The sequence below is a fragment of the Choloepus didactylus genome, chromosome 10 (assembly GCF_015220235.1).
Source record: "Choloepus didactylus isolate mChoDid1 chromosome 10, mChoDid1.pri, whole genome shotgun sequence".
Taxonomy (NCBI): domain Eukaryota; kingdom Metazoa; phylum Chordata; class Mammalia; order Pilosa; family Megalonychidae; genus Choloepus; species Choloepus didactylus.
This window is the reverse complement of record NC_051316.1, coordinates 12,173,105-12,197,265: the sequence shown is the minus strand read 5'-3', so window position 1 is coordinate 12,197,265 and position 24,161 is coordinate 12,173,105. Positions and strand designations below refer to the sequence as shown.

General features: G+C 38.4%; 1 long non-coding RNA gene across 1 annotated transcript; it reads right to left on the bottom strand.

The window, feature by feature from the left end:
- Positions 1–3,451: 3,451 nt before the first annotated feature.
- On the bottom strand, positions 3,452–23,612 carry LOC119504768. The gene is made up of 3 exons (XR_005210628.1): positions 23,592–23,612; positions 4,622–4,763; positions 3,452–4,337 (listed from the first exon to the last, which is right to left on the bottom strand). It is a non-coding gene; the product is annotated as an uncharacterized LOC119504768 (long non-coding RNA).
- Between the last annotated feature and the right edge of the window lie 549 nt (positions 23,613–24,161).

Sequence of the window (24,161 nt, the reverse complement as noted above, 5' to 3'; positions counted from 1 at the left end):
GGGGTATGTTGGAGTTCTCTGTATGGGGCATGTATCATTTTTGAAACTGTCCTGTAAGTTTGAGAGTATTTCAAAAGAAAAAGTTTTTTTTAAAAAAGAGACTGAAATTATTCAAATCATAAGAAGGTCCCTGTGCCCCTGCCTTTTATGGGCAAGAAGCAGGCTAAGAAATCTCAGCTGCCAATACAGGCCATTTCTTCACAAGCAGCCTAGGAGGTTGAGGGAAAAAGAAAGATGTCTCAGAGAGCAAAGCAAAGAGCCCAAGAACCGTGGAGGTCAATGAACTGGGGAACTACTCTCAGAGAAAACTGGAGGTTATTCTAGGAACACTCCCCACCAAAGAGTACTTGACAAAATTTACACAAAGTCATTTGAGAATTGCTGTGGAGCAGTGGCTGTGATGTGTCTCTCATCCTTCCTCTTCTTAAATGGGATTGTTTACTGTGGCTATTCTGTCCCTGTCTCACCACTGTCTGCTGGGCATGGGGGTAGGGTGGGAGGTAGCAGACAACATGTATTTTAGTTCATAAGTTTCCTGATCCAGAGCTGCATCTGAGGATCCAATCTAGACCTATTATAGATAAGAAGATCTTGTGTTTCAAGCCAGATGCCATGATTAGATAAGATGTTTGGAGACTTTAGGATGGGGGTGAGTGTATACTACATGTGGGAAGAAATGTAATTGGGAAAAGAAGGGGGACTGCAAAAATGGCCTCAATTTTCCATGCCTTCTTTGCAATGTGACTCTGCAACTCCTCTCATCAAAGGGTGAAGTCTACTTCCCACTCTTGGCCAAGAGAATCCATCAAATCCATCAATAATTGAGTGCAAGTTCCAAGAGGTCTTGTGGGTTCCTACCCTCTCCTGAAATCTGCCTCTGCCATAATAAGAATCCAGGACCCAGCTGGAGGATGAGAAACCATGTTTATCAAAGTAAACTCAGCCTCCTTGTCTCCTGAAACCCTGCTTCCCCAGGTCACCTGCCTGAAAAAGGGAGACCATGTAGATCAAAACCAACTCAGTCCACTTGTGTCCCAGTCAAGGTCACAGCCATCTGAGCAAGCCCAGCCAAGATCAGACAAGCTTGGACCACATTAGCAGAAGTGCCCATTAACCCTAGACTGGTAGAAAACAATAAATGGTGGCTATTTTATGCCACTAAGTTTTGAGGTAGTTTGCAGAAATAAAAACTGATAAAATAGTTATGCCATTTTTGTTTTCTTATTTTTAAAAGGAAAGATTTCTATTAAATGGGTTGTCTCCATTTGGTAGGATTACAAATTAACCTTGATTTTACCTTGGTATTCCTTTAATTTTCTGAAATTTGTGCAGTTTCTTTTTCCTCTTAATTTGAAAATAAAGGAAAAAATACTGTTACCCCTTTCTGAACCCCCAAGAAGAAAAAATAAAAAGACAAAATTGTACTAAATATTTGATTTTTTAAAAACACATAGTAATTATATAGTAGAGGTACAAGTCCAGACAGACAGATTATTGAAATAGCAAAAACCAGCACTAAAATGGAAGCATAATTAAAAGAATAAATGTATATACAAAGAAGCTATCCAAACCAATGGGTCAGGAAGGAATTATTTAATAAAAGGTATAGTATGGGGATTAAAATCATATCCAAGACATATTTGGCATAATCTTTTTAAAGTCATGTATAAAACAACCAACTTACAGAAAAATTAAGGGAAAAAGTAAATATCCATATACGTTTTATAGGTCAGAAAACTTCAATAATGGAAATGAGAGAAATTATAAAGAATCTGTCTTTACAAAATTTGTAATTATTAAAAGTAAAACAAGATTTTAATCAAAACCAAAAGACAAACCTGGAACAAATATAAACAGGCATAATTTTGTTCTTTATATAAATGTTTATAAAAAGAAAAGTATAAAGACAGAAGTGCTAAAAATGGATAAAGAACACAGACAATTCACAAAAGAAACACACACACAAACTTGGGAAAATATCCTCCTTAGTAAAAAAACAGATACAAATTTTATGAAGTATGATTTTCTTACCTATTACATTTAGCGGACAGTTTTAATTAAGAATAGCCCTGACTTGGTGAGAAAAACCAGGGTACTCTATACTTCCTTACTGATGTGATGTATACCAAAATGCCTCAGGTGTCAGCTATTTGTTAGTATCTATGCCCTGTTGAGTTGTATGCTTATGAAATTGTTCCCAAACTTAAACTTGAAATGTTTAAATTTATTCAAAGATTATGAAATTCATATTTATTATATATAAATGAAATATGAGCACAAAAAGTTGCTTTTATGAAGACTAAATTGAACGGTTTAAGAACACTTGAAAAAAGTTGCATTAAAAAAGATTGTTAAATGATTTGAAAGTAAGATATAAAAAGATGAAAATAACTCAAAGTTTTGTGTTCAGGTGTTCTACATGTATCTAAATTCTCACTTGCTATTAAATAAATGGAACAAATTTATAGATGATGTACGGTAATGGTTTTTACAAAAAAGAAGAGGCAGAATTTAAATCAAGCGAATCCATACTCAAGTCCTCAACCTGACATCAAAAGCTTGGTAAATGAATGTACAATTATCAAGTTAAACTAAAAACTTTTGAGTTGTCTGACATTTTTTATAATTTTTCACTTCAATTGACTTTTTTTTTCTGTAGATGCATACACTACTTTTTTCTCAATTGACTTTTTAAATTAATTGACATAAAGGGGTTATTTACAGTTAAGTGGGCATCTACCTTATAGATTAAGGACAACAGTTAAAGAGCTTTTTAACCTTTTGAGCCCAGGAAGCCTGTATCTTAGAATTAATCCTAACTGTAGTGAATGCCTAGACCTCCTCTTAGCACCAATGTGTTGGCAGCCAATAGCTCACAACTGAGTCTCCCTCCAGGAACTGTCCTGGGTAGAAGGGAGTTGTCTCACCTAATGTGATGTCCCCTCTCAGGAGCAGCTGCATCCAATGGCTGGTCAACGTGAGGTATAAAGGTCTGATCCCCTTACCTTTCAACAACGCTGAAGGGCAAGCCCAGCTGCAGAGCATCTTACAGAATCAGCTGTGGCCTCCATTGCAACTGTACTACAGCTCAATTTGTCCTGCTTCCTGAATAGCTATGGAGACTGGCAGCATTACCCGGTAAATTTCTTGCGTGCAAATCTCCAGCTCTGATCTATTTCCCCAGGCACCCAACCGAAAACTTATGAAATATGGAAAAATCTAAGCAAATAAAAGATGTGTATCAGAGTGAAATTTTCATTAACAAAATACTGCAAAACATGGACTATCATGTATATACTTGAAATTAAACCAAAATAAAAAAGATATGATAGTGCTCTGTGAAAGAAGGATGACAAAAAGTGTATAAATTCAATGATTAGAACAACAATGTTAAAACATTGATGTTGTTTATGGAACATAAAATCTAAAAAAAAAAAAATGTATCCTCTTTTTCACATTTTAAAGGAAAAAGGAATCCTTCATTGACTGAGATTTCACTGACTTCTGCCCCAACAGACACCAATGACCACCCATCAAGGGTGCCATCTCTTCTTAATGGTCAGGTTCTGTCTTCCATGAGCCTAAACCCTACAGCTTGTCCTCTTCGATTCCTACTCTCTCCCCTCATACTCCTTCCACCTCAATGCAGATATAAACCCTTTTCCTAATTGCTTCCATGTTTGCATTTCTAGTCCCCATTTGCATCTAAGCATCTTATCTTCTGTAGCAGAGTCTATTTTATAAGAATTGCTTATAGGGCTGTTCTAACGCTTTTATTAAATGACACATTTCTTAATAGTTTAGTCATTTTAACTCCACCAAGCCCTGAAATAAGTGTTGCATAAATTAAACATCAATACTTTATAAAGAATGAATGAATAAAGCATGAATTACTGAATAAATGGGAAACTTCTCAAAGAGGGAACAAGTCACTGAATAGAAGATAAAATGAAGAGGGGGTTTTAAAAATATATATTTCACAGGTGACAGTATCTATACAAGTCTAAAAGTCAGAGAAGCTGGGATGGAATCAGATTTAATGTGTACGTGGGAGTGCTACTACTGATCACAAGGAAGGAGGGCACCTACCTCTCTGAGAAGGAAAAAAAAAAAAGTTACTTTTCTCCCTATGTCTCAGGCCATCTCTCCCATGTCAGGCCTTAGACTTTGGCAGGGTTCATCCCAATCAAAATCTCAAAGGTGTGGCTGCCATAGGGTCAGCTGTGTGTCAAGGTGTCTCTTTGCTGATGAGCTCCCTCCCTTTCACCTGGGCAGGGTCCATGGCTGCTTCTCTTGTTCCAGCAAGGAGATCATGTCTGGCTTGGAAAGGGAAACTCCTACTTGCAAAAAAAGAAAAGAAACATGACTACACTGTAAGTGTTCCAAAATTCAAATACTTTTGGGTCACTATAAAAGAGATAAGTTACAAGAATAACTGGAGAAACATGTGAAGGTCTTCTGAAGAACAGTGTGCAATGGAGATGACTTTTTCCGCAACCATAAAACACAGACTTTTTCCTCAGTAGCAAGTAGCAGAAATTCAGACAACCCCAAATCCACGAGGACAAAGGTAGAAATTCCAGCGAGGAATAATGAATTATTTGCAAGTAATTGTCCTTACCCAATGAGACCAAGTTGCTGTAATTCTCCATTACTTGTACAGAGAGCATTACATCTCTGTACAAGTTCCTCTGAGTAGACTCCAGGCAGTCCCACTCCTCCTGAGAGAAGTCTATGGCCACATCCTTAAATGTCACCAACCTCTGAAATAAATCAACACATGCATCACTGGTGAAATTAAATCCAAGTTTCCAAGCCAGAAAAAGAGATGGAGAAAGGTGTTATAGAAAGAAACAGATGTAAGCTAGGCCTGGAGGCATGTATCTGGGAGGAATCAAACAAAGTCACATGGAGTTTCCCAAATAAATGAAAGAGCAAAGACAGAGCTCACAGCTTTGAAGAATAATAAAACAGATAGACTCCATCTACTATTTTTTATATTTCTAGCTTTGAAAGTAGAATTTGAATATGCCATAATTTACTGGAGAATTGGTTTCCTCATTATGTCAGAATATGAGATCATAAACAATTGTCTTTGTCAAGATAAATGTCTAATAAACATTTTATTGCCTGAGTAGTGATATATCCTACAGTTATAAAGACTTAACCATTCTTATGCTTTCTATTGTAAACATTTAGATTTGACCAGATTTCTCAAGGTCTTCACAGATCAAAAAGTTATTTTCTCACTATCCCATCATGTCTAATTTAAAAACCTAGATCTGTGGAAGAAAATAAGAAACCAAAACTTTTTATGTACACACACACATGACTATTCATCTCAGCCTTAGCACACCTACTTGTAAAGGGAGGCTTTAATACTTCCCTTGAAGAATGTGCACCATCTGCATTCCTGGCAAAGACTGGGCCAACAGAGATGTCCAATAATCTGCTGACTGGGTATTCAAGGAGAGGTTAGAGAAAAGAGGGGACTTTGGGAAGGCACCAGGTCGCATGACCCAGCATTCATCACCACAGGTGGATCTGTGACTTGAGTAAGTATTTTAAGGATAAACAATTCCAACTCACATGAGCCCTAGCTTTTAGAATTCCAAGAATGAGCTGTCATCTTCTGGGTAATTATCCTGACATACCAGAGCTGGGAAGGAAAACAGAAGCCAAGAGACATCAGGCTTTCCCCAGAGTTCTCAAACTGATTAAATTACAGTGACCTTCCTCATCTCATCCCTTCCTCTGTAGCTATATTAACTGAGGGAGTTCTGCAAGAGAATATACATATCTCATTTTAATCCAAATCCCTAAGGAATTCTATTAAAGCTAGAATGACAAACTCTTCCTCGGGTGCTTTAGCAATAAGTCTTTTTTTTTTTTTTTTAAATCTTCATTTTATTGAGATATATTCACATACCACGCAGTCATACAAAACAAATTGTACATTTGATTGTTCACAGTACCATTACATAGTTGTACATTCATCACCTAAATCAATCCCTGACACCTTCATTAGCACACACACACAAATAATAATAATAATAATTAAAGTGAAAAAGAGCAATTGAAGTAAAAAAGAACACTGGGTACCTTTGCCTGTTTGTTTGTTTGTTTCCTTCCCCTATTTTTCTACTCATCCATCCATAAACTAGACAAAGTGGAGTGTGGTCCTTATGGTTTTCCCAATCCCATTGTCACCCCTCATAAGCTACATTTTTATACAATTGTCTTTGAGATTCATGGGTTCCGGGTTGTAGTTTGATAGTTTCAGGTATCCACCAGCTACCCCAATTCTTTAGAACCTAAAGAGGGTTGTCTAAATTGTGCATAAGAGTGCCCACCAGAGTGACCTCTCGGCTCCTTTTGGAATCTCTCTGCCACTGAAGCTTATTTCATTTCCTTTCACATCCCCCTTTTGGTCAAGAGGATGTTCTCTGTCCCACGATGCCAGCTCTACATTCCTCCCCGGGAGTCATATTCCACGTTGCCAGGGAGATTCACTCCCCTGGGTGTCTGATCCCACATAGGGGGGAGGGCAGTGATTTCACCTTTCAAGTTGGCTTAGCTAGAGAGAGAGGGCCACATCTGAGCAACAAAGAGGCATTCGGGAGGAGGCTCTTAGGCACAATTATAGGGAGGCCTAGCCTCTCCTTTGCAGCAACCATCTTCCCAAGGGTAAAACCTACGGTAGAGGGCTCAACCCATCAAACCACCAGTTCCCTATGTCTGTGGTCATGTTAGCAACCATTGAGGTGGGGTAGGCCAATACCCCTTTTAGCAATAAGTCTTATTTCTATTCTCCCACAGGAAGTTTCTTGAAATCCAAGTTTCTAGACTTGTGTTTTTAACTCTGTTTAATATCCTTCAATAATTAATTTTAAATATTATCTATAATTTATGGTTGCTTTCATTAACAGGTTGGTCAGAATATCCTAGCCCCTCATTACAAGATATAGAAGTGCCTTCTTTTCCTTTATTTTTCCTTAACCATATATTTTGGAGAGGGGAACATCATTTTATACGTACATAAAGAGCAACTTCATTCTTATTTGGGCTATTAAATATTCCATCTTAAGAATGAACCATGGAGAACCTAAGATGGTGGCTAGGTGAGACAGGGCAAAAAAAAACACCTCTGTGAAAAATACTAGATAAAAGCCAGAAAGTGACCCAGAACACCAGTTCCAGTGACGCACCACCCGGACAAGGTCTGCTAAATCCACAGGGACCATGAATTTGGTGAAACTGGCAGTCTGCATTCTGAAATAAGTGAGTAAGCCAGTTGAAAGTCCCGTGGCCATGCTGTGGTGTGCGGAAACTGCAGGTTGGCATTTGGAGATGGACTAGTTCTTTAAAAAAAAAAAAAAAAAAAAAAAAAAACCTGAGAGTGGCTGCAGATACGGCAGTGAGAACCATGCAGTGAAGCACTGCAGGAGTGGGCTGTAACCAATGCCTCAGTGTCTGGCATGCAGGATAGCCATCCCCATACCTGCTGCTGATTGTCTCGGGGCCAGGGGGACAGAGGGGAGCCAAAAGGAGAAAGAAACCACACCCCTTGCAGACATCTCCCAGGTGGCCTGGGGATGCTCCTGCCCAGGGCCGGACCCACAGCCCAGAGCTGCGCCAAGAAACTCAGTGTGACGGGGAGTCTTTCCCGCACCACTGCACACATGCCACAATAGCGGCCGTGGACAGTGGCCTTTACTGCACCCACAGCTAATTGTCCCAGAGCTGGGAAGTTGGAGCTGTGTGAAAAGAGGGAAATTAACAAGCCCCATTCAACCATCTTTAAAGCAGGCTGGAAACGTCCCTGCAAGTACCAGTGGCCCAGGGCTTCCCTGGAGGCCAGCATGCACTTGTGGCGTGGCACAGCCTTCTGTCAGCAGAGGTCCTGGAAGAGCACAGCTGGGATAGAGAACCCACTTGGAAATCCCAGGGACCCTATACCAATACCAAGGAGTTGAGGGTCAGCGGCAGAGACAATCTGCGGCAAGACTGAAATGAAGGCTTAGACTCGTAACAGCCTTAAATCTCTGGGAACAACTGGGAGGTTTGATTATTAAAGCTGCCCTGCCTCCCTAACCACCCAGACACATGCCCCACATTCAGGGCAGACAGCACCAACAACATACCCAAACTTAGTGCACCAATCAAACCCCACAAGAATCAGTTCCCCACACACCACAAAGGAAAAGTCAGGGAGAACTGACTTGAGGGGAATAGGTGATTCACGGATGTCATCTTCTGGCTAGCTAGCTAAAGTATATGCCACCAAGCTGTAGATCTGACAAATTAGAGACCGGTATTTTTTATATCCAGAAAGAACCCTATCAAGTAAAGCAAATGCCTAGAGGCCAAAAACAACAGAAAATCTTAAAGCATATGATAAAACCAGAAGATATGGAGAACCCAAACCGAAACACCCAAATCAAAAGATCAGAAAAGACACAGTATTTGGCGCAATTAATCAAAGACCTAAAATCAAACAATGAAAGCATGCCACACGACATAAACGACATGAGGAAGAGCATGGCACAGGATACAAAGGACATAAAGAAGACCCTAGAAGAGCATAAAGAAGAAATTGCATTAGCAAATAAAAAAATTGAAGATCTTATGGAAATAAAAGAAACTGTTGGCCAAATTAAAAAGACTATGGATACTCATAATACAAGATTAGAGGAAGTTGAACAATGACTCAGTGTCCTCAATGGCCACAGAACATAAAATGAAAGAACAAAAGAAAGAATGGGGAAAATAATTGAAAAAATTGAAATGGATCTCAGGGATATGATAGATAAAATAAAATGTCCAAATTTAAGACACATTGGTGTCTCAGAAGGGGAAGAGACGGGTAAAACACTAGAAAGAGTATTCAAAGAAATTGTTGGGGAAAACTTCCCCAACTTTCTACACAACATAAATACACAAAGCATAAGTGCCCAGTGAACTCCAAATAGAATAAATCTAAATAAACCCAATCCAAGACATATTCTGATCAGACTGTCAAATACTGAAGAGAAGGAGCAAGTTCTGAAAGCAGCAAGGGAAAAGCAATTCATCACATACAAAGAAAACAACATAAGACTAAGTAGTGATGGCGGACTGGTGAGCTGTATGTTTTAGTTACTCCTCCAGGAAACTAGGTAGAAAGCCAGGAACTGCGTGGACTGGACAACACAGAGCAATCTGACTTTGGGAATACTTCATACAACACTCATGAAAACGTGGAACTGCTGACATCAGCGAAATCTGTAAGTTTTTGTGGCCAGGGGACCCGTGCCCTTCTCTGCCAGGCTCAGTCCCGTGGGAGGAGGGGCTGTCAGCTCCAGGAAGGAGAAGGGAGAACTGCTGTGGCAGCCCTTATTGGAAACTCATTCTACTGATCCAAACTCCAACCATAGATAGACTGAGACCAGACACCAGAGAATCTGAGAGCAGCCAGCCCAGCAGAGAGGAGACAGGCATAGACAAAAACAGCACGAAAAACTCCAAAATAAAAGCGGAGGATTTTTGGAGTTCTGGTGAACATAGAGAGGGGAAGGGCAGAGCTCAGGCCCTGAGGCTCATACGCAAATCCCGAAGAAAAGCTGATCTCTCTGCCCTGTGGACCTTTCCTTAATGGCCCTAATTGCTTTGTCTCTTAGCATTTCAATAACCCATTAGATCTGTGAGGAGGGCCCTTTTTTTTTTTTTTTCTTAATCCTTTTTTCTTTTTCTAAAACAATTACTCTAAGAAGCCCAATACAGAAAGCTTCAAAGACTTGCAATTTGGGCAGGTCACGACAAGAGCAGAACTAAGAGAGCTCTGAGACAAAAGGCAATAATCCAGTGGCTGAGAAATTTCACTAAACACCACAACTTCCCAAGAAAAGGGGGGTGTCCGCTCACAGCCATCATCCTGGTGGACAGGAAACATTCCTGCCCATCGCCAGCCCCATAGCCCAGAGCTGCCCCACACAACCCAGTGTGACGGAAGTGCTTCAAATAACAGGCATACTCCACAAAACTGGGCGTGGACATTAGCATTCCCTGCAACCTCAGCTGATTGTCCCAGAGTTGGGAAGGTGGAGCAGTGTGAATTAACAAAGCCCCATTCAGCCATCATTTCAGCACACTGGGAGCCTCCCTACACAGCCCAGCAGCCCAGAACCGCCCTGGGGAGACGGCAGTCACCTGTGACATAGCACAGTCATCCCTCAACAGAGGACCAGGGGGTGCACGGCCTGGAAGAGGGACCCACTTGCAAATCTCAGGAGCCATACGCCAATACCAAGGACTTGTGGGTCAGTGGCAGAGACAAACTGTGGCAGGACTGAACTGAAGGATTAGACTATTGCAGCAGCTTTAAAACTCCAGGATCACCAGGAAGATTTGATTGTTAGAGCCACCCCCACTTCCTGACTGCCCAGAAACACGCCCCATATACAGGGCAGGCAACACCAACTACACACGCAAGCTAGGTACACCAATTGGACCCCACAACACTCACTCCCCCACTCACCACAAAGGCAAAGCAGGGAACAACTGGCTTGTGGAGAACGGGTGGCTCGTGGACGCCACCTGCTGGTTAGTTAGAGAAAGTGTGCTCCACGAAGCTGTAGATCTGATAAATTAGAGATAAGCACTTCAATTGGTCTACACATCCGAAAAGAACCCTATCAAGTTCAGCAAATGCCAAGAGGCCAAAAACAACAGAAAATTATAAAGCATATGAAAAAACCAGACGATATGGATAACCCAAGCCCAAGCACCCAAATCAAAAGATCAGAGAAGACACAGCACCTAGAGCAGGTACTCAAAGAACTAAAGATGAACAATGAGACCATAGTACAGAATACAAAGGATATCAAGAAGACCCTAGAAGAGCATAAAGAAGACATTGCAAGACTAAATAAAAAAACAGATGATCTTATGGAAATTAAAGAAACTGTTGACCAAATTAAAAAGATTCTGGACACTCATAATACAAGACTAGAGGAAATTGAACAATGAATCAGTGACCTGGAAGATGACAGAATGGAAAATGGAAGCATAAAAGAAAGAATGTGGAAAAAAATTGAAAAAATCGAAACGGACTTCAGGGATATGACAGATAATATGAAACGTCCTAATATAAGACTCATTGGTGTTCCAGAAGGGGAAGAAAAGGGTAAAGGTCTAGGAAGAGTATTCAAAGGAATTGTTGGGGAAAACTTCCCAAATCTTCTAAACAACATAAATACACAAATCATAAATGCCCAGAGAACTCAAAATAGAATAAATCCAAATAAACCCACTCCGAGACATATTCTGATCACACTGTCAAACACGTTAGAGAAGGAGTAAGTTCTGAAAGCAGCAAGAGAAAAGCAATTCACCACATACAAAGGAAACAGCATAAGACTAAGTAGTGACTACTCAGCAGGCACCATGGAGGCGAGAAGGCAGTGGCACGATATATTTAAAATTCTGAGTGAGAAAAATTTCCAACCAAGAATACTTTATCCAGCAAAGCTCTCCTTTAAATTTGAGGGAGAGCTTAAATTTTTCACAGACAAACAAATGCTGAGAGAATTTTCTAACAAGAGACCTGCCCTACTGGAGATACTAAAGGGAGCCCTACAGACAGAGAAACAAAGAAAGGACAGAGAGACTTGGAGAAAGGTTCAGTACTAAAGAGATTCGGTATGGGTACAATAAAGGATATTAATAGAGAGAGGGGAAAAATATATATGACAAACATAAACCAAAGGAAAAGATGGCTGATTCAAGAAATGCCTTCATGGTTATAACGTTGAATGTAAATGGATTAAACTCCCCAATTAAAAGATATAGATTCGCAGAATGGAACAAAAAAAATGAACCATCAATATGTTGCATACAAGAGACTCATCTTAGACACAGGGACACAAAGAAAATGAAAGTGAAAGAATGGAAAAAAATATTTCATGCAAGCTACAGCCAAAAGAAAGTAGGTGTAGCAATATTAATCTCAGATAAAATAGACTTTAAATGCAGGGATGTTTTGACAGACAAAGAAGGCCACTACATACTAATAAAAGGGGCAATTCAACAAGAAGAAATAACAATCATAAATGTCTCTGCACCCAATCAAGGTGCCACAAAATACATGAGAGAAACACTGGCAAAACTAAAGGAAGCAATTGACGTTACCACAATAATGGCGGGAGACTTCAACACATCACTCTCTCCTATAGATAGATCAACCAGACAGAGGACCAATAAGGAAATAGAAAACCTAAACAATATGATAAATGAATTAGATTTAACAGACATATACAGAACATTACATCCCAAATCACCAGGATACACATACTTTTCTAGTGCTCACGGAACTTTCTCCAGAATAGATCATATGCTGGGACATAAAACAAGCCTCAATAAATTTAAAAAGATTGAAATTATTCAAAGCACATTCTCTGACCACAATGGAATACAATTAGAAGTCAATAACCATCAGAGACTTAGAAAATTCACAAATATCTGGAGGTTAAACAACACACTCCTAAACAATCAGTGGGCTAAAGAAGAAATAGCAAGAGAAATTGCTAAATATATAGAGACGAATGAAAATGAGAACACAACATACCAAAACCTATGGGATGCAGCAAAAGCAGTGCTGAGGGGGAAATTTATAGCACTAAACGCATATATTAAAAAGGAAGAAAGAGCCAAAATCAAAGAACTAATGAATAACCTGAAGAAGCTAGAAAATGAACAGCAAACCAATCGTAAACCAAGTAGAAGAAAAGAAATAACAAGGATTAAAGCAGAAATAAATGACATAGAGAACAAAAAAACAATAGAGAGGATAAATATCACCAAAAGTTGGTTCTTTGAGAAGATCAACAAGATTGACAAGCCCCTAGCTAGACTGACAAAATCAAAAAGAGAGAAGACACATATAAACAAAATAATGAATGAAAAAGGTGACATAACTGCAGATCCTGAAGAAATTAAAAAAATTATAAGAGGATACTATGAACAAGTGTATGGCAACAAACTGGATAGTGCAGAGGAAATGGATAATTTCCTGGAAACATATGAACAACCTAGACTGACCAGAGAAGAAATAGAAGACCTCAATCAACCCATCACAAGCAAAGAGATCCAATCAGTCATCAAAAATCTTCCTACAAATAAATGCCTAGGGCCAGATGGCTTCACAGGGGAATTCTACCAAACTTTCCAGAAAGAACTGACACCAACCTTACTCAAACTCTTTCAAAACACTGAAGAAAATGGAACACTACCTAACTCATTTTATGAAGCTAACATCAATCTAATACCCAAACCAGGCAAAGATGCTACAAAAAAGGAAAACTACCGGCCAATCTCCCTAATGAATATAGATGCAAAAATCCTCAACAAAATACTTGCAAATCGAATCCAAAGACACATTAAAAAAATCATACACCATGACCAAGTGGGGTTCATTCCAGGCATGCAAGGATGGTTCAACATAAGAAAATCAATCAATGTATTACAACACATTAAAAATTCAAAAGGGAAAAATCAAATGATCATCTCAATAGATGCTGAAAAAGCATTTGACAAAATCCAACATCCCTTTTTGATAAAAACACTTCAAAAGGTAGGAATTGAAGGAAACTTCCTCAACATGATAAAGAGCATATATGAAAAACCCACAGCCAGCACAGTACTCAATGGTGAGAGACTGAAAGCCTTCCCTCTAAGATCAGGAACAAGACAAGGATGCCCGCTGTCACCACTGTTATTCAACATTGTGCTGGAAGTGCTAGCCAGGGCAATCCGGGAAGACAAAGAAATAAAAGGCATCCAAATTGGAAAAGAAGTAAAACTGTCATTGTTTGCAGATGATATGATCTTATATCTGGAAAACCCTGAGAAATTGACGATACAGCTACTAGAGCTAATAAACAAATTTAGCAAAGTAGCGGGATACAAGATTAATGCACATAAGTCAGTAATGTTTCTATATGCTAGAAATGAACAAACTGAAGAGACACTCAAGAAAAAGATACCATTTTCAATAGCAACTAAAAAAATCAAGTACCTAGGAATAAACTTAACCAAAGATGTAAAAGACCTACACAAAGAAAACTACGTAACTCTACTAAAAGAAATAGAAGTGGACCTTAAAAGATGGAAAAATATTCCATGTTCATGGATAGGAAGACTAAATGTCATTAAGATGTCAATTCTACCCAAACTCATCTACAGATTCAATGCAATCCCAATCAAAATTCCAACAACCTACTTTGCAGACTTGGAAAAGCTAGTTATCAAATTTATTTCGAAAGGGAAGATGCCTCGAATTGCTAAAGACACTCTAAAAAAGAAAAACGAACTGGGAGGACTTACACTCCCTGACTTTGAAGCGTATTGTAAAGCCACAGTTGTCAAAACAGCATGGTACTGGCACAAAGATAGACATATAGATCAATGGAATCGAATTGAGAAGTCAGAGATAGACCCTCAGATCTATGGCTGACTGATCTTTGATAAGGCCCCCAAAGTCACTGAACTGAGTCATAATGGTCTTTTCAACAAATGGGGCTGGGAGAGTTGGATATCCATATCCAAAAGAATGAAAGAGGACCCCTACCTCACACCCTACACAAAAATTAACTCAAAATGGACCAAAGATCTCAATATAAAAGAAAGTACCATAAAACTCCTAGAAGATAATGTAGGAAAACATCTTCAAGACCTTGTATTAGGCGGCCACTTCCTGGACTTTACACCCAAAGCACAAGCAACAAAAGAAAAAAATAGATAAATGGGAACTCCTCAAGCTTAGAAGTTTCTGCACCTCAAAGGAATTTCTCAAAAAGGTAAAGAGGCAGCCAACTCAATGGGAAAAAATTTTTGGAAACCATGTATCTGACAAAAGACTGATATCTTGCATATATAAAGAAATCCTACAACTCAATGACAATAGTACAGGCAGCCCAATTATAAAATGGGCAAAAGATATGAAAAGACAGTTCTCTGAAGAGGAAATACAAATGGCCAAGAAACACATGAAAAAATGTTCAGCTTCACTAGCTATTAGAGAGATTAAGACCACAATGAGATACCATCTAACACCTATTAGAGTGGCTGCCATTAAACAAACAGGAAACTACAAATGCTGGAGGGGATGTGGAGAAATTGGAACTCTTATTCATTGTTGGTGGGACTGTATAATGGTTCAGCCACTCTGGAAGTCACTCTGGCAGTTCCTTAGAAAACTAGAAATAAAGTTACCATTCGATCCAGCGATTGCACTTCTCGGTATATACCCAGAAGATCGGAAAGCAGTGACACGAACAGATATCTGCACGCCAATGTTCATAGCAGCATTATTCACAATTGCCAAGAGATGGAAACAACCCAAATGTACTCCAACAGATGAGTGGATAAATAAAATGTGGTACATACACACGATGGAATACTACATGGCAGTAAGAAGGAACGTCCTCGTGAAACATATGACAACATGGATGATCCTTGAAGACATAATGCTGAGTGAAATAAGCCAGGCACAAAAAGAGAAATATTATATGCTACCACTAATGTGACCTTTGAAAAATGTAAAACAAATGGTTTATAATGTAGAATGTAGGGGAACTAGCAATAGAGAGCAATTAAGGAAGGGGGAACAGTAATCCAAGAAGAACAGATAAGCAATTTAACGTTCTGGGGATGCCCAGGAATGACTATGGTCTGTTAATTTCTGATGGATATAGCAGGAACAAGTTCACAGAAATGTTGCTATATTATGTAACTTTCTTGGGGTAAAGTAGGAACAGGTTGGAAGTAAAGCAGTTATCTTAGGTTAGTTGTCTTTTTCTTACTCCCTTGTTACGGTCTCTTTGAAATGTTCTTTTATTGTATGTTTTTCTTTCTTGTTTTTTTTTGTTTTTTTTTTTTAATTTTTTTCCATACAGTTGATTTAAAAAGGAAAAAAAGGTAAAAAAAAAAAAAAAAAAAAAGGAAGAAAAAAAATAAAAAGGAAAAAAATATGTAGTGCCCCCTTGAGGAGCCTGTGGAGAATGCAGGGGTATTGGCCTACCCCACCTCGATGGTTGCTAACATGACCACAGACATAGGGAACTGGTGGTTTGATGGGTTGAGCCCTCTACTGTAGGTTTTACCCTAGGGAAGATGGTTGCTACAAAGGAGAGGCTAGGCCTCCCTATAATTGTGCCTAAGAGCCTCCTCCCGAATGCCTCTTTGTTGCTCAGATGTGGCCCTCTCTCTCTAGCTAAGCCAACTTGAAAGGTGAAATCACTGCCCTGCCCCCCTACGTGGGATCAGACACCCAGGGGAGTGAATCTCCCTGGCAACGTGGAATATGACTCCCAGGGAGGAATGCAGACCTGGCATCGTGGGACGGAGAACATCTTCTTGACCAAAAGGGGGATGTGAAAGGAAATGAAATAAGCTTCAGTGGCAGAGAGATTCCAAAAGGAGCCGAGAGGTCACTCTGGTGGGCACTCTTATGCACAATTTAGACAACCCTTTTTAGGTTCTAAAGAATTGGGGTAGCTGGTGTTGGATACCTGAAACTATCAAACTACAACCCAGAACCCATGAATCTCGAAGACAGTTGTATAAAAATGTAGCTTATGAGGGGTGACAATGGGATTGAGAAAACCATAAGGACCACACTCCACTTTGTCTAGTTTATGGATGGATGAGTAGAAAAATAGGGGAAGGAAACAAACAAACAGGCAAAGGTACCCAGTGTTCTTTTTTACTTCAATTGGTCTTTTTCGCTTTAATTATTATTCTTATTATTTTTGTGTGTGTGCTAATGAAGGTGTCAGGGATTGATTTAGGTGATAATGTACAACTACGTAATGGTACTGTGAACAATCGAATGTATGATTTGTTTTGTATGACTGCATGGTATGTGAATATACCTCAATAAAATGAATATTAAATAAATAAATAAATAAATCCATACTTGGAAAAAAAAAGACTAAGTAGTGACTACTCAGCGGCCACCATGGAAGCAAGAAGGCAGTGGCATGACATATTTAAAATTCTGAGAGAGAAAAATTTCCAACCAAGAATACTTTATCCAGCAAAACTCTCCTTCAAATTTCTGGGAGAGCTTAAATTTTTCACAGACAAATGCTGAGAGATTTTGCTAATAAAAGACCTACCCTACTTCAGATACTAAAGAGAACCCTACTGACAGAGAAACAAAGAAAGGAGAGAGAGAGATAGAAAAATTTAACAGACATATATAGAACATTACATCCCAAATCACCAGGACACACATTTTTCTCTAGTGATCACGGATCTTTCTCCAGAATAGACCATAGGCTGGGACATAAAACCAGCCTCAATAAATTAAAAAAAAAATTGAATATGTTCTAAGCACATTCTCTGACCACAATGGAATACAAATAGAAGTCAATAATTTTTTATTTGTAACTCCACTATTTACTTCCTATGGGATATAAAATATATAAACTCTAATGACAAATCAATGGTTTTGGACTCAATGTAAAATATGTAATTTTTGACAAGAACTACATAAAGGTGGGGGAATGGAGGAGTATAGGAACATAGTTTATGTATCCTATTGAAGTTAAGTTGGTATCAAAGAAAAACAAGTTATAGATTTAAGAGGTTAAATTTAAGCCCCACAGTAAACACAAAGAAATTATCAGAGAATATGACCACAGAGATGAAAAGTAGAGTATGGGTTATGAGAAGTGGGGGAAGGGTTTCTGTTTGGGGTGAAGGGAAATTTCTAGTAATGGATGGTGGGAAGGTGATAGCATTACAACATTCCAAATGTGATTAATCCCACTAATGGAATGCTAGGGAGGGTTTGGAATGGGAAGATTTAGGCTGTACATATGTTTCCACAATTGAAAAAAAAAAGAAAAAGACAGTTTAAATAGACAATGACAATTAAATGCCAAGGATGATCCTGGATGGGATCTGAGGATGGAGGACAGAAGGCTCAAAGGGACAAAGTGGGGACATAAGAAAAAAAAAAGGAAATATAGAATGTAAGCTTTGTATCAATGTTGAATTTTTGAACTTCTTAGCTGCGCTTAATGGGATTGCATAAAAGAATGTTCTTGTTCATGGGAATTGTATATGTGAATTATATTGTTTGTTCAAGGATGTGTGCAGCTTGCTCTCATATGTTCAGAAGACAGAGCAATAGATGATGGATGATAGGGAGGGAGGGAGGGAGGGAGGGAAAGAAAGAAATGGTGGTGTGAAAGGATGTTAAAGTTGGTGGATCAGGGTATTGGGGGAGGGGGGTCAGGGTATGCTGTATTCTGTGTATAGGTTTTGTATTGTTTTTGCAACTGTTCCTGTAAGTTTGAATTTATTTCAAAATAAAATTAAAAAAAGAAAGAACCATAATTTTTTTAACTAGCTGCCTAATGCTCAATATTTAGATTGTTTCCAAGCTATTGCTATTTATACTATATTCTACATGTCCAAATGTATCTGTAGAATTGTTAGAATCTGTGTATTTTCTATTTTGAGACAAGAATTGCTAAACTGTCCACTAGAAAGGCTCTATTATCATTTACGGGTGCTGAGAGATTTGTGTGTTCCATCAACTGCTGATCCAAACCCACATAGAGGAAAGTTCTATGGGTTCATCTGGAAGAAGGAAAATGATCCCAGTTGGAAATATGGGAATGAGGAAAAATATAAAGATTAAGTATGAGGGTAAATTAAAATGAATATGAATTAGACAAAAATATGCATGGTTAAATAAATGTAGAATTAAAATTCATTACCAAGAAACATTGGGGGTAGAGGGGGTTGGAGGAAGCTGGTAAATGGGGTTAACAAGTTCCAAGGTTTTAGCACTACTGGGAAATAGTGAAAATAACAATTTGTATTATGCTATAATATATCAAAGATACATGCTGTAATCTTTAAGGCAAACACTAAAGTAAACATAAATTAAGGTATAACAAACTAATAGAAGGGAAATAGAAATATGAAAAGTAGAATCAATCCAAAATAAGGCAAAAGAGAACATAAAACAGATGCACTAAATAGAAAACAAATAATAAGGGGGCAAATATAAATCCAATGATATAAGTAGTTATGTTTAATGTAAACTGGATAATATTGTCAGTTATGTTTAATGTAAACTGGATAAATTGTCAGAGTACATTTAAAAACAAAACCTAACTACATGCTGTTTACAAGAGACACCTATTATTTATAAGGACAGAGAAAGATTTAAAGTAAAAGGATAGAAAAATTTATAGATGCAAATACTAAAAAAAAAGTCAGGTATAACCACAGAAATAATATACAAAATAGAAATTATGTATACCGATTATTTTGTGCTTAAATAGGAACATTTCATAATAGCACAGAGGTTGGTCCAACAAGAAAATCCTAAAATCCTAAATCTATATTCATTCAATAATATAACCTCAAAATATATAATGTAAAATTGACATAAAAGAAAAAACAGACAAAAATGCATAGACAGTGAAAGATTTAACACACCTGTCTCAGTAACTGATATAAAGAAGTAGAAAAAGAAATCAGTAAAGATTAAAGAAAACCTGGCAGGCATAAATAACAAAGTTGACCTAACTGACATATAGAACAGTATAATCAAATAACTGAATTCACATTCTTTTCTAGTGTACTTGGAACACTTACCAAAATTGTCCATAATCTGGGCAATAAAGAAAGGCTCTACAATTTTCAACAAGGAAATCATTCAGAATATATTCATTGTCCATATGAAAGTAAGCTAAATATCATTAAAAATAAGTCACCAGAAAATCTCCAACTGCCTGAAATTAAACAGTACACTTTTAAAAATCCATGCATCAAAGAAATCAAAATAGAAATTAAAATATTTATGAACTGAAAAATAATGATGCATGACATATCAAAACTTTGAGGATGCACTGAAAGCATTGCACAGAGGAAACTTAGAGCCTTAAATGCATAGACTTAAAAGAATAAAGGCTGAAAATTGAGTGTTTAAGCTTCCACCTCATGCAGCTACAAAAGGAACCTAATGAAAAAATAATAATTAAAAGGGAGCAAATCAGTGAAATGGAAAACAAACATACAATAATGAAAAATCAACAAAATCAAAAGCTGCACCTTTGGAAAGATTGATAAAACCTCAATAAGACCTACCAAGAAAAGAGAGAAAACATAGAAAATATTCTCAAAAAGAAAATACAAGGATATTATGAACAACTTTAAGACAAATGTCAAAAATTGGAGGAAATGTACAAGTTTCATAACACAACTTAATGAACTTGCCACAACAGAAATACAAAACATGAATAGTCCACTATGTCTTTAAAAAAATGTATCATTGAAAATTCCCACAAAGAAAACTAAGGCCCAAATGACTTCACTGATGACTTCTTCCAAACACTTAAGGAAACACTGACACCAATCTTAAGCAAACCTTCCCAGGGAACAGAAAAATAATATTTTCCAATTCTTTTTATGAGGTCTGCATTACACTGATACCAAAACCTGACAAAGACATCATAGGAAAGGGTAATTACATACCAATCTTTTTCAACAACACAGCTGTAAAAATCCTAGGTAAACTTTCAGCAAATCAAAATCAGTAATACCTCATGCCCATGCTGGCTTTATTTGAAGAATGCAAGCGTTCTTTGACATTTGAAGAAAAATCAATCATTAACAGAAAAAAGGAGAAAAATCACATGATCATCTTGGTAGGTGTAGAAAAATCATTTGACAAAATTCAACAGTTAATCATGATAAAAAAGTCTTTAAAAAACTCTGAGAAAACACAATTTCATCAACCTGACAAAGTATATCTAAAAATGCCACCTCAAACATTATAATTAATCCTAAAATACTGAAAACATTCCCCTTAAATTGGTAAAAAGAAAAGAATCACTACTTGTATTTGGAGTTAGTATTCAACTAGAGATTGGAGTTAGCAATGAGGCAAGAAAAAGAAATGAAAGGCATAAGCATTGGAAAGGAAGAAAGTAAACTCATTGTTCACAGATGATATGATTGTACACATAGAAAATCTGAAAGAATTTACAGATTCATTTTAGTACAGTGGGGAAAGCATAGTCTTTCAATAAATGGTGCTGGGTCAATTGCTATTCAGATGGGGGAAAAATGTGTTGGATTTTAAAACTCCATTCCAGGTGGCTACAGATAGAAATGTGAAAGATAAAACACTAGCACTTTTAGAAAAAAGTGTAAGATAACATATTAGCAGCCTTGGAATGAACAGAGTGTTTAAACAGGACACTGTTTTAAAAAGCACTAACCATAAAGAAAAAGTTGATAAAATTGACTCATTGTCCATCAAAAAATACTACTAAAGCCAGTCACAGACTGGAAGAAGCTATTTACTACAATATATATATCCAACAAAAGATTTATCTCCAGAACATATGCTTTTAAACCTCCTTAAATCAGTAACAAAAAGACAGAAAACTCAACAGAAAAACGGGCAAAAAGTTGGACACTTCACAAAAGAAAATACCCAAATGGCCGATAAACACAAGAAATGTGCTAAACTTCATTAGAAGTTAGGGAAATGTACACCCACCAGGTCTAAAACAAAAACATGAAATATACTAAATATTGGTGAGGATGTGAAGCTACTAGAACTCTCATTACCTCCTGGTGGGAATGTAAATTGGTCCAACTACGTTGCAAATCTGCTTGGCAGTAGCCACCAAAGTGGGAAATATTTCCTCCCTATGGCCCAGTGTGTCGGTTTGAATGTATTGTGTCCCCCAAATGCCATTATCTTTGTGGTCTTGTGTGGGGCAGACATTTTTGGTGCTGGTTAAATTTGCTTGGAATGTGCCTCACTTAGCTGTGGGAGATAATTTTGATGAGATGTTCCCATGGAGGCGTGGCCCCGCCCATTTGGGGTGGGCCTTGATCGGTGGAGCTATATAAATGAGCTGACTTGGGGGGAGAAAAACGAGTGCAGCTGGGAGTGATGTTTTGAAGAGAAGCAAGCTTGCTAGAGAGGAACGTCCTGGGAGAAAGCCGTTTTGAGGCCGGAGCTTTGGAGCACACGCCAGCTGCCTTCCCAGCTAACAACGGTTTTCCGGACGCCATTGGCCATCCTCCGGTCAAGGTACCCGATTGCTGAGGTGTTAGCTTGGACGCTTTGTGGCCTTAAGACTGTAACTGTGTAGTGAAATAAACCCCCGTTTTATAAAAGCCTATCCATCTCTGGTGTTTTGCGTTCTGCAGCATTAGCAAACTAGAACACCCAGCAATTTCACTCATCTGTATAAACCAGCAGCAATGCACATTTAAGTGAACCAAAAGGCACTACTGAAATGTTCTTATTAGCAACATTTGTAACTGCTGGCACCAAACTGGAAACTATGCAAATGCACATCAGTGTGGAACTGTGTTACATCACACAACACAATACCATATGGAGCAATAACAATGGATGTATCATCATAAGAAGCAGTAATATGAATCTTGCAAACCTGAGCAAAAGAACCCAGAAACAGAAAAGAGTACTGTTGTGTGAGATTCCATTTAGATAAAGCTAAAATAAGGGAAATCTATAATATTACAAGGGAGGATAGTGATTAGTGGAGGCAGTAAACTGAGTGGGCAGGAGCATAAAAGAACTGGAATTCTGGCAATGTCCTGGGTTTGGTTCTTTTTGTTTGTTTTGTTTTTTGTTTTTTCTGTCTCAATGCTGATTAAAAGGGTGTGTTACGTTTGTGAAACCTCATCACGCTGCATAATTATAGGTACAAGTTTCTGCAGTAGTAGACATACTAGGATAAGCAAGATTACAGTATTTTAAAACCACAAGCAGTTATTATTATACCCGTTCAGCTAGGCAGGATTTTAAAACTCCGAGAATAATGGTGTTGCAAGAACACCTTGAGGATCACTTGGGCATTCTCTAAAGACGCTTCAGACCTTTCAAAACAAGATATAGTATGCAATCAACCATTAAAAAAATCATGTATTTAATGACTTGGGGGGAAACCTGGAGATACATAGTTACGTGAATTAAGCAATTCACAAAACAATAGGCTCCTACTTTGTTTAAAAGTATCTTATACATATATATATATACACATATATGCAAAAATATAATAAAATGTTGACCGTTCTAAGTGAAGACATTATCATTTTTCCACAAAAACCACATAATGCCTTTGTGATTTTTTTTTAATTTTTAAAGCTTAAAATTTTTGAAATTTTACTATTTGAAAGATATTATTTATCAAAATTGTCATTTTTTTAGCAAGAAAAAATGACGGCTATCTCAATTGACATCTGAAAAGATCTCGTTTCAAACTGGAGAGATCCTGTCTAAAAACATGTAAGATAAATCATCAAATCTTTGTTTCTTCCTTTTTTCCCATTTATTTTGGTGTTTTTCATCTCATAATGTGTGTACCTGCTTTTACTTTTTTATATTTTTAAATAAAAGTTGTACATGCGTTCTATAGAAAATTTTAAAAACAAAGAAAATATTTAGAATAAGATTTTCAAAAAAAGAAAGAAAGAAAAGAAAAAAACAGGATACAGGTTCCAATCGTATTCCACGGACGGACGTAGCCCCAGCAACGAACCTCATCCAGACCGGAAGTCCCTGCACTCTTCACAGCGGCAGCGCACACTTCCGCAGCAATTAACGTGCAGAACCCACCAAGGCCAGCCGCGGCGCCTCTGCCCAGATCCCTCCGCACGGCCAGGCCCCGCCCCCAATGCCAGCACCGCCCTTCCTCCTGCTAGGGCCCGTCCCCACACTCCTCCGACCAGGCCCTGTCCCAGTCCTGCGGCGCCTCGCCTCAGCACTCTGCGGCCCTCAGAGTCACGCACACGCAGGGACATCCAGTCACAGACAGGTGCAGAGTGACCGCCACCCCCACACACCATTCCCCTCTTCAGCCCGAACCTGCGCCGAGCCCAGAACGAGCGGCAACGACGCCACCGCCGCACACCGGCGCGGAGCAGCCAATCCGCGGCAGAAAGTCCCTGTCATAGGCGGAGCCTCGGCGTGGGGAACGCCGGGAAGTGCAGTCCCGGGTGGCCAGAGATGGTCGTTTCCTGTGAGTTCTACCTGGGGCCAGCCACTCCCAGGTCGTTCAACATGTGCCGGCCGTGTTCTGAGTTGATTCAAGTCTGGACGCCCCTGAGTG